We start from the raw sequence: 10,659 nt of genomic DNA, 5'->3' as shown, positions 1-10,659 counted from the left end.
CACTAGACTTACAAATCAGGAAGGCATGTTCCCCAAATTAGCACTTTATGTGCATCTTAGTCGTACGGAGACTCTGTCCAAAGCTACTGAATCAGTATTTCAAATGTATTTTTCAATGAGCCTCAGAGTTAACCATTAACAAAAAAAGTCAGAGTACCGGAATGTGATCCTAACTATGCTCTGTCCACATATCTTCAAGTTACTACATGAGGCACACTGAAAGATATTTATAATGAACACATCAACTAAGCATATTTATACTGTCCACGCATTGACACTGAGACTGAACACGCAATCCAGACCAGCCAGACATGAGCATTAAATCAGTCAAATCCAGCACAGAACTTCTCCACATGACTCAGTCCTGATCTGCTACGTGACCACATGTACATACATTTTGCAGGCTTTTTCAAGCGGGTTATGTGGTTACTTGTGGATACACTCTAATTTCCCATACATTGTCTGGATTCTCTCAGGGGCATCGGCATCTACAATCTGGTCACCAGAGATTATCTTTGCCACTGAGGGAATGCCACACACCATTATAACTTACAATGGCTCACAGTTCACAGTATCCAAGTTCCATTCCTTTTGCTAAACAAATAGCATAACATATCTGACCACCACTCCTTATCATCCTGTATTGAACTTGGAAGCAGAGTGGTTGGTCAGACCATTCAAGTCCTAAATGAACAAAATATGACAAAAGCAACCTACAAAGAACCTCTGACATACTTCCTTGCTTCATAGAGAGCCACTCTTGTAGAAGGCTATAGCCCAGCCAAATGCTGCACAGGTATCTCTTTCAGTCTCCGGTGCTTTACCCAGAAGGCTCAAACACCACAGTTGCACCTATTCTACCATAAAGGCTCTCTAGTCTGGGTTCACACATACAGTCTCACACCAGGGAGGACATCATTGGTCATGTGGATCATTAAATGTTTAAGTACAATTCAGACAAGAGCATTTTACGCAACACTGAAATCAGCTCCAACCACAACAGCTAAATGATGTTTTACCCCCAATACAATCACAGCCAAAGTAACCACCAGATACCATCAACACTGCCCTCTGTGCCTCCTAGACAGTCCAGATACAGACCATCATCTCACAAATTTACACACTCTAGCAGATGAAGTTCTTTCCCTCAATCCCTACCAACATGTAGGCTCACCATGTTGAAATTATCATGAGCAATAGACTACAGATGTCAAACTGCTGTCTCCAATTGCCCGTACACATTAAAAGACCAACTCCCTAAGGTCTCGCCCACACCACCAACTGTCACAAAGCTGTTGGCAGGGATGCCCACTAACCCTGTATCCTCATGTCATCAGTCCCCATTCCAACTCGTGCACTACTGCTCCTATGAGCCAATTAAAAGAAGGGTGTATCTAATATTCTGCCACTCCAGGCATATTAAGGCAGATTCAGACAAGGGAGGTGACATTATTTGTAAGGCCTGTAGTTCCAAGTTAGGCAGCCACAAGTTTCAGGTTTCCATCAAACTTTTGCACTCTACTAGAAATAAATTCCCCTTCACCAGACAGTTTCAGAAGTTTGTATTTCATTATGGAAGTTTTAGTTATGCCACTTGTCACATACAACTACTGCTTCACTTTCCAGGCTTGGGCTTTAATTTGGAATTCTGTTAGATTGTGTGTCATGTAAGATGATTCTGACTTTTGCTCATCATTACTGGTTTCGGCTGTCATTCTTTATAGTCTTAAGGCTTGCTATCTACTTAACTTTTAGCTTTCGACTTAGCATTGATCTTCTTTCACACGTTTTGCAGTAACGACTGGTCTAGTTAGTGTCGGGCTATATGTCATATGTACCATTATTGTACACACATTTTATTCTTCACTTTCAATGGATAAGCACTGTGAAGAAATATCCAGGCATATGACTGCATTTCATCTGTTAAAATGCAGTTTTGATATTTTATTAGATAGCCACAACATGTGTTTCTTTAATGTCTCTCCACACATAAAGGCATTTTCTTAAGTAAAGGCTGCTTTAGGGCATCAAGGATGACATTACGTTGCAAGTTTACGGCTAAATTATTTTGAGTAAAAAGTAAGAAGCTTGCGGAAGGAGAACAATTGTCAGATGTTAAACGCAATTGCCAAGAGCTTATGCAGGCAATACTGCAGGTTCCTCCAGTCTTTCTGACAGTCATGAATTACATTATACATTAGATTTAACATAGACTTTACTAACACCCATTCATTCTTCAAACTTCCAGTCTGACCCTCTTAGCATAACAGATACAAGAAACAGAAACAAATACTGCTATTTTATTCTCAACATTGCAATAGACAGTCATCTACAAAGACCTACTGACGAGCTATCAGCAGTATATTTTGCACAAAGTATTTTCTAGAAAACAATAAAACTGATATCTCACACCAATGTCTCTTTATCCTTTTATTTCATTTTTTATGTTACATATGTCAGCCTCTTAATTGCCAATGAATATCAAGCACATCATTTCACACAGTGTAACATTCATTAATTAGGTATGACAGAATTTATTTACATTTCTCAGTTTTTCATCAATAACTTTAAAAAAATAAATTTGCTAAATATATATATATATATAAATACATATGAAAACATGCATCATTTTGGAACTTTCAAGTCAGTAGAGATCTAACATACAGATGGGGAATGCAATCAATACTTTGTATGTCTTGATTGTTAAAAAGACTGCAATCAAGAAATTCATTTTCCTCTACTCTACTACCACAGCTATATTCCTCCAGTTCTACAGTTTAAGATGTAGTACTAATTTTTTCATTTTATTGCTAGGGCAATGAAAAGGATGAATCCTGGTGGACATGATCTAACCATTGCTTTTACTGGAGTATGTAGAATATGTTTCTGACTAGCATTTTAATTCTTAAGCTCACTTAATTATTTCTTTAGGATAAAGCTACATTTTCTAATGTTATTCTTCTTTTATTCTGATGTCATTGTCTCTAAATTATCACATTATGTGTATTCAGTGACAACTGAATAGGTGACTTTCTTCCTTTTGTTAAGTTAAATTTAATTTAGGAATGGTACACTTAAAAGAAAACCTCTCCCACACTTTTATAATTTTAATGAGTAACATGACAATGAAGTAACGCAATAATGTCGTCTTGCAAAGTTTCTTTAGAATAATTTACAAATGTGACTCACATTATACCTTTCCTATTAGGCACAGGTCAGACAGACAAGACGCCACAAGAACTAATTAATTCTAGAAAACTTAAGTTTTAGAAATATATTTCCGTTCATTAAAAGGAAATGATGGAAATATCAATATTATATGTGACTTCAATCATTTAGCAGTTTCTCAATAGGAATAGAACAGTTATTATTTTGACAATTATTTCACACCTTTTTTCTCTTCTACCCTCCCCCCCCCCTTTTTCAGTATTCCTCACCTCCATAACTCCCCCACAACCAATTTTCTTCCTTGTTAGCATTCTTTCTGACAAATGGTTATTTCTTCAGTAGTTTTACTATTATAAACTAACATAGTTGAACATTCCAAGTCCTCTTGAGTAATTAATAACTCATCAAAGGTATAAAATATGTCCATTGTTCATCACACTGTTTCATAATAATTATTTACAGTTTAGTTTCACATCATGAACAGTTCAGATTCACTGATTAAAAATTCTCTCTCTCTCTCTCTCTCTCTCTTTTACACACACACTTTCTATTGCTTTCTTTTGGTGCACATTATAATACTTTTTTGTAGATGATGAAAAAAAGTAAGTATCTGTTATAAGAACTAACTAATTATACAATAAATAATATAACATGTTATCAGTTTAGTTTTATCATTATTACTATGCAGAAAATACAGACCTGAAAGTTTCTGTCACTTTTTAGGCATTTGAAGAGCTATCACACACATTGTCTTCATAAGACATGCAGTGACTGCACAGAAGAAACCTTTTAAAATTATCATCATTGGTAAAAATAATGTTTATCACATGACAAATTATACACTCACATTGCACAGGTGCTATGTACAGTTTCGATACGTTTACGGTCTTAGGGACAATTTTATCACATTATATTTGTTGGCAGCTACAGAAAGTAAACTTGACATGTCACACAGTAACACCAGTGATGACTTATCGAGTATCATCTTGCAATGACTAATGTCTGGAGCAAAAAGTTCTGAGGGTTTTAGAAGCAGCACCATTATAAAACTCAGTCAAAATAACATCAGAAGGAAATATACTGGTGAACCATCTTCATAAGCCAAAGCACATCTGATAAGGACTGTACACATACACACTTCTGGCTTCCACAACATGTACAGAAAGAGGAGGCAGAAAGATTATCAGTGGAAGCAGGCATGTAAGAAGAGACTGGGCAGCTTAAAGCAGTGGAACACTTGCAGCATATAGGAACAAAGTGATAATAAGTGTACAATAGACAGAAGAAAGATGATTAACACTGTGTCTCATCAATATATGATGTGGTCCCCACATACCAAATAGAGCCGAAAGCAATGATGTCCTATAAGGATGGGAAAAAATAATAGTAGTATGTGACATGACTACTAAATTGAGTGAAAAGTAGAATTTAATCCAAATCATCAAAATGAACAGTAACAGATTTACACAACATGGTGATGAAGCGAGGGCAGCATTAAAGGAGAATCTCTTATCCTGAATGCAAACTGAGGCAAATTAAACAAAGCAGTTGGTACACCAAATGAGAGAAGAACATTTCACATAAAAGCATTACATCACCAGTACTTACAAAATAATGGAACTGACAAAAATGGAACCCCTACCTCATAAGTTTTGCTTGGAATCTATGAAGGTAGTTTTGTATATGCTTAAGTACAACATGAAATTGAATCTACGTTTTTGATACTTAGAGAAGAAAAACGGACACTGATTTGATGAAGAACCAGACTTTAAATTCTTCAAGATGTTAAAAAATTCCAAAAAGTTTCAAAAGAAAACTTAATTTTTTTCTTCTTTAGTATGAATTAAATATGTGGTGGATGAAGGGAACTTTCATTCAGGCTTCCAAAGTTTTTCCACTTTTCTTGTTGTACAGTTTCACCCATTGACTGAAACATTAAAACTGAAAGATTTAAAAACAATTAATGTTAATGGCTTTCTGACTCCTGACGACCACAACATAAATAATATTGTTCTATAGTCAATATACAGCATGTTTCCATAAGATTCATCCAATTTCACAAGACTATATATTCTACATGAACGAAGATATAAACTCAAGTAAATTTTAATTTAAGTATCAAATTTATCTTGGCTCCAGCTGTAAGCTGTCAGTTCATGCAGCTGTTGGTAGTGGTCTAGCTGCTGCAGCTAGCTTGTTTGCTTGGTTGGACATTACCCAAGGTGCATCAAGTCAAAATGGTAATAATGTGGTGACAAAAGGGCATTTTGCATTCTCTTTTTCAACAGGTGCATTTCTCTTACACCTGTGCAGCAGCATTTTCATGACTACTGTGACAGTGCATCTACCGCATGGGGTGTACATTGCACCATTGGTCTCCAGGCTTGCTGAGTATAACTAGTGAGTTTATTTTATTTTTATTTTTTAAACTATGGAACTCTGTCTATGTGCCTCCCCTTCCAACAACTTTTGGTGAACTGTGACAGGGCATAGAAACAGTAGTGAGTGCTTGTAAAAGTGTGAGATGACTTTGACTATCATCTGGTTGTTTGTCATGTGTCCAGTGGAAGCGACACTGAACATTTGTTGAAGGTAAATGAAACCTTTGATCTTAAGTATAGTTGTAAAAAGTACAACAAGGTTGTACGCATGTAAAAGATATCCCCTTTTAAAATCAGAGGGTTCTTCTGAAAACAAAAACGTCATAATCTAATACACGAGTATAAATTCGTATCTTCATTCACATACAAGATAGTCTTGTGAAATCGAATAAAAAATTTTGAAACACCCTTTATTATTTAATCCTTAATGCCAGGAGATAAGTCAATACTCACTCTATAGGGTAACATAAAGAATGATGGTAACCTGAGCTTTGCTAGCTGTAGAGTGCTACATAAGACCACATTTTTCTGCTATCTGTTGGAAACTAGAGGTACTACTTTCGCACCAAGATGTAAGGAGATATCTATCAACAGCTTACAATGTTAAAAGGGAGGAAAAGGTTTTTAGCTTGCTCTCTGAACATGACACAATATAATATTCTTGTGAATCTACATTTGAACAAATTGCTGCAATCTTTCACAATTCTATAAGAAAGGGTTAGACTACATGTTCACTATAACAGCTTAGACAGCGACAATGACATTAAGACAGTCACCTAATCTTCACGCTGAGAATTTTGGCTAGTTCATGGTTACACATTAGGCTCGAAGGCTATGAAAAATTGTGCAACCTGTTCAAGCACTTGGCAGTAAAAGGACAACCATTGTGTGTTCTCTTTTGTGGCTCATCAGATTCTGAGGATAGAGCTGGTTTCAGAAGTGTGGGCAAGATGTCTCTGTTACTGACAAGGTAACTTACAAGCCACATTAGTTTCACTTTGTCCATGTTTAATTGATGACAGACATGTTGGAAGGATCCAATCTATCAATTTATGAAAGGTTTCCACCTTCTTCTTACAAGTGCTCCTACACCCTGTAGTGGGATGAAAACATACAACTGATGAAATCAGAATGTGTGGATGAACAGTTAGCTGAAATTGTGTTGCAGAAAGATACAAATGGAAAAATTCTTCTTGTGAATGTTATAGCGAGGATGATCCAAGCTTTTGCTTTTATTCATTCCAATGTGCCTTTGTGCCTCTATCCATCCCTCACCATTTACCCTCTCGCAAGATTCAATTCAGAGACACTGACAAATGGTGAGGTTGGTCCGGGCACTACAACTGTCAAAAGATTACCAAAGGTGTTCTAATACCAGCTGTGCAATGACAGAGACTTCACATGGAGCAAACAATCTGTATCAGAATGCATGGCACCCATGTGAAACAGAAGGTGGTACGTAAGAATAAAATGAACTTTTTATAACAGAGAATTGTTCGTGAACTCAGATAAACTGGAAGTGCTAACATTACACATTAAGTGGTCATATATAACCTTAATAGGGCAAAATGTATTTCTTGTCGCTTCTTAAAAGTTGCACTTAGTTTTCTTCAACAGTTTCTTGTACAAGAGCATATTTGTAAAATGCTGCATTTCTCTACCAGTCAACTGTTTAGATTAATGCCTGTAGCTTAGGGTATGAGCACAAAAATACTGGCAATACCATACCAGTCATCCGTTTCTGCACTTAAAATCCTAAATAGCTATAAATAACAACCTTTCAATTACTATAATACTAACAAAAAAGGCTCCTATATATGTGACTTTGAAGGTAACTTTTAAATTTCTTTGAATGTTTTACGCTGAAATCACAACATTACAACTAAACTTGTCGCTTGATCTTTGGACAATTGGTCTCCTCATATACAGCCATAGAAGAACAGTGGCAAACCTAAAACAAAAAATCAAGCTTAAGTATCTTGTAAAGTAGTAGAAATAAATAAAAAATGTTTAAAAGTTATCAGAATAAAGCATTTGACAACATATGCTTTGTTGAATAGCTGCAATGCAACCAATTCAATGCATTGCCTGATTATAGACAATCATGATTGCTGTATGAATCATGCACTCAATTTGTGACAACATTAGGACACATTTATCACATGCACAGAGATCAAACATAAGTAACAAGCCTTATTAGTTAACTGTATGGAACAGAAATAGTCTGAATATAGATCATTGGTTGAAAATATGGGCACATACACGGTGCCCAGGAGGAATGGTTAATATTTGCAGATATGACAAGAATGATCATTTGAGGAAAAAAAGTCTAGTAAACACAGGCTATACAATGCATACCGTAAGAGCTATGAGCACTTCTTCATCTTTGATATTCTTAAACAAATTTCTTCTACTGCAAGCTCTTTGCTTTCTATATTTTCAGAGGTAGTAGTGCGGTCAAAAAAGTCCCATCAACATGGGCCCTAAAGCACATTCCTTAAGAGCTATGAGCACTTGTTCATCTTCACTACTGTGAAACACATTTCTTCTACTGAACAAGTAGCTCTTAAGGTAGGGATTTTAGAGCCCATGTTTAACCAGACAATTTTTTTCTTGTTTTCATCAATACTGCCTCCTACCAAAATATGGGAAGAAAATAGCTTGCAGCAGAAGATATGTATAAGAAGGGTAAAAGAACAGACTCATATGATTACACACCAACATCCTTAACACCTTAAGCAAGCAGAATAGGTTCCGAGATGGATGAGTGGCTTGAAGAGTTCTTAAGTAATAGAACCCAATACATTGTCCTTGATGGCGAGTGTTCATCAGAGGCAAGAGTATCATCAGGTGTGGCCAAGGGAAATGTAATAGGACCACTCTTTATTTTCTGTGTACATGAATGATCTGACTGATAGTGTGAGCAGCAGTCTGCAGTTGTTTGCTGATGATGCTGTGCCGAACAGGAAGGTATCATCATGGAGTGACTGTAGGATGATACAAGATGACAGAGAGAAAATTTGTAGTTGGTGTGATGACTGGCAGCTTGCTCTAAATGTAGAAAATTGTAAATAAATCGAATGAGTAGGAAAAACTATCCCATAATGTTAGAATACAATGTTAGTAGTGTGCTGCTTGACACAGCCACATTGATTAAATATCTAACCGTAATGTTGCAAAGGGATATGAAATGGAACGAGCATGTAAGGACGGTGGCAGGGAAGGTGAATGGTTGAAAGTGTGGCTCATCTTCATCTACATCTACATCTACATACATACTCCGCAATCCACCATAAGTCGTAAAATCGTTATACAGGGAAGGAGCCATATGCAAACCGCCTCAGTCTGTGTAACCTGGCCACCAAGAGCTGTTGCAGGACAATTGATTCACGGATCCAGTTATGTGTCTCCTTCCATGTATAACGATTTTATGACTATGACGCGTGGGGCCTGAAGATGGCATCAATGTAATGCCGAAACTGGTAGCAAATAGAAGTTCATAAAATAAAATAAAGTTCTACAAATCATACAGCTGTTGGTAAATTATTGCATCAAGAAGTACTACAACTGGCCAAGGCAGTCTTACATGGCATGGTTCGTCAACCTTTAAGACCTCCTGTGCAAGTGTTGTTTTGAGTGTCCCCAGGAGCTACATTGTATGCAGACTCAATGATTATGGATGAGATCATCAATGTGCATCCCAGCAGTCTGGCCCAAATGTCATTTAGTAAATGTTGGGTTGGGTTGTTTTGGGGAAGGAGACCAGACAGCGAGGTCATCGGTCTCATTGGATTAGGCAAGGATGGGGAAGGAAGTCGGCCGTGCCCTTCGAAAGGAACCATCCCGACATTTGCCTGGAGCGATTTAGGGAAATCACGGAAAACCTAAATCACGATGGTTTGACGCAGGATTGAACCGTCGTCCTCCAGAATGCGAGTCCAGTGTTTAACCACTGCGCCATCTCACTCGGTTTAGTACATGTTCAACAGGTTTGCCCACACAGAGGCCGTGTGTGGAGCCTGCCACAAAATAGGACATTTGGCAACAGTTTATGACAGTCAACGAGTTGCAAGACAGTCATTGGATAACCCATTGTTTTCCCTAGCCTAGGTGCTGTCCCCAGCTTCCTATAATCATTGCCCCAGCGTATTCTGCTCATCACTAGTGGATGTGCAGCATTGGTCAGCCTAACCAACTTAGATACATATTGGCTCTTGAGCTGCCCTGGCTGCAAAGGGCATACTGTCAATTTGTCTTATTATAAACAGTGTATTTGTAAGAATGTGGCATGGCAACTTACACTGAAACCCAGTGATTGTCTTCCATTGAAGCACATAAGTTTGAAATTTCACTCAAATATGCCTACAATATTCCTCTGTAATGGTGCAAAACAGTGGTTAATTGGAACGTCACCTTCAAGCTCAGGTAGCCTTGAACAGCAAGATGTCAACACACATGAAAAAAGACCACAGCTCACAAGTTCATGTGAGGTGCAAGGTGGGTTAATGATACCACATTGACACATAATTTCACCACAATTCTGCCCAGAGGCATCATGGATGTGTCACATGATGGTAAGGTCATTGCACTCCCTCTTACCCACATTTCACATCATCTTTTGATGCCTATATGATGGAGGCCAGAACCACAACACCCAACCCTGAAATCACCCAGTTCTCTTATGGGTGGCCATGAAAACATTTCTGATACACAGCTACTCAGAACCGACACAAAAAGCCCTCAAGAGGTGACATAAAGGGCATCAACGAAACCACCCCTTCCCTGGGGCATTGATTCCATACATTTTGTGGTTAAAAACAACACTTTGCATTGTGAAGAGCAACATAATCACTTTCTTGCCAACTTTTTGACACCACTGACACTCCCTGGATGATTCAATCGTTCTCTATGGACACTGTGGTCTGGCACCCCAAGTGAACATGATCACACCCTTATGGAGTGCAGCCTGACTGGAACTTTTGCACTGGTGTACAGGGTGGCACCAACTGAGACCATTTAAAACCATTCAATGAAATCTAAACATGATCCAAAGCAGAAAAAGGATGTTTACGCTTTTTCAGAATTCCTATTTTGTACTCTACTGTGGTGG

General features: G+C 37.7%; 1 protein-coding gene across 1 annotated transcript in view; it reads right to left on the bottom strand.

The window, feature by feature from the left end:
• Nucleotides 1-2,415: 2,415 nt before the first annotated feature.
• Nucleotides 2,416-10,659, bottom strand: part of LOC126297698 (5'-AMP-activated protein kinase catalytic subunit alpha-2) — a 146,098-nt gene continuing 137,854 nt past the window's right edge. The window contains exon 13 of the mRNA XM_049988821.1: nucleotides 2,416-7,500. The gene's annotated coding sequence lies outside the window, so the exon portion shown is untranslated. The remainder of the gene's footprint in view (nucleotides 7,501-10,659) is intronic.

The sequence above is a fragment of the Schistocerca gregaria genome, chromosome X (genome assembly GCF_023897955.1).
Source record: "Schistocerca gregaria isolate iqSchGreg1 chromosome X, iqSchGreg1.2, whole genome shotgun sequence".
NCBI classification, from domain to species: Eukaryota; Metazoa; Arthropoda; class Insecta; order Orthoptera; family Acrididae; genus Schistocerca; species Schistocerca gregaria.
The sequence above is the reverse complement of the archived record's forward strand: the minus strand, read 5'-3'. Positions and strand labels throughout refer to the sequence as shown.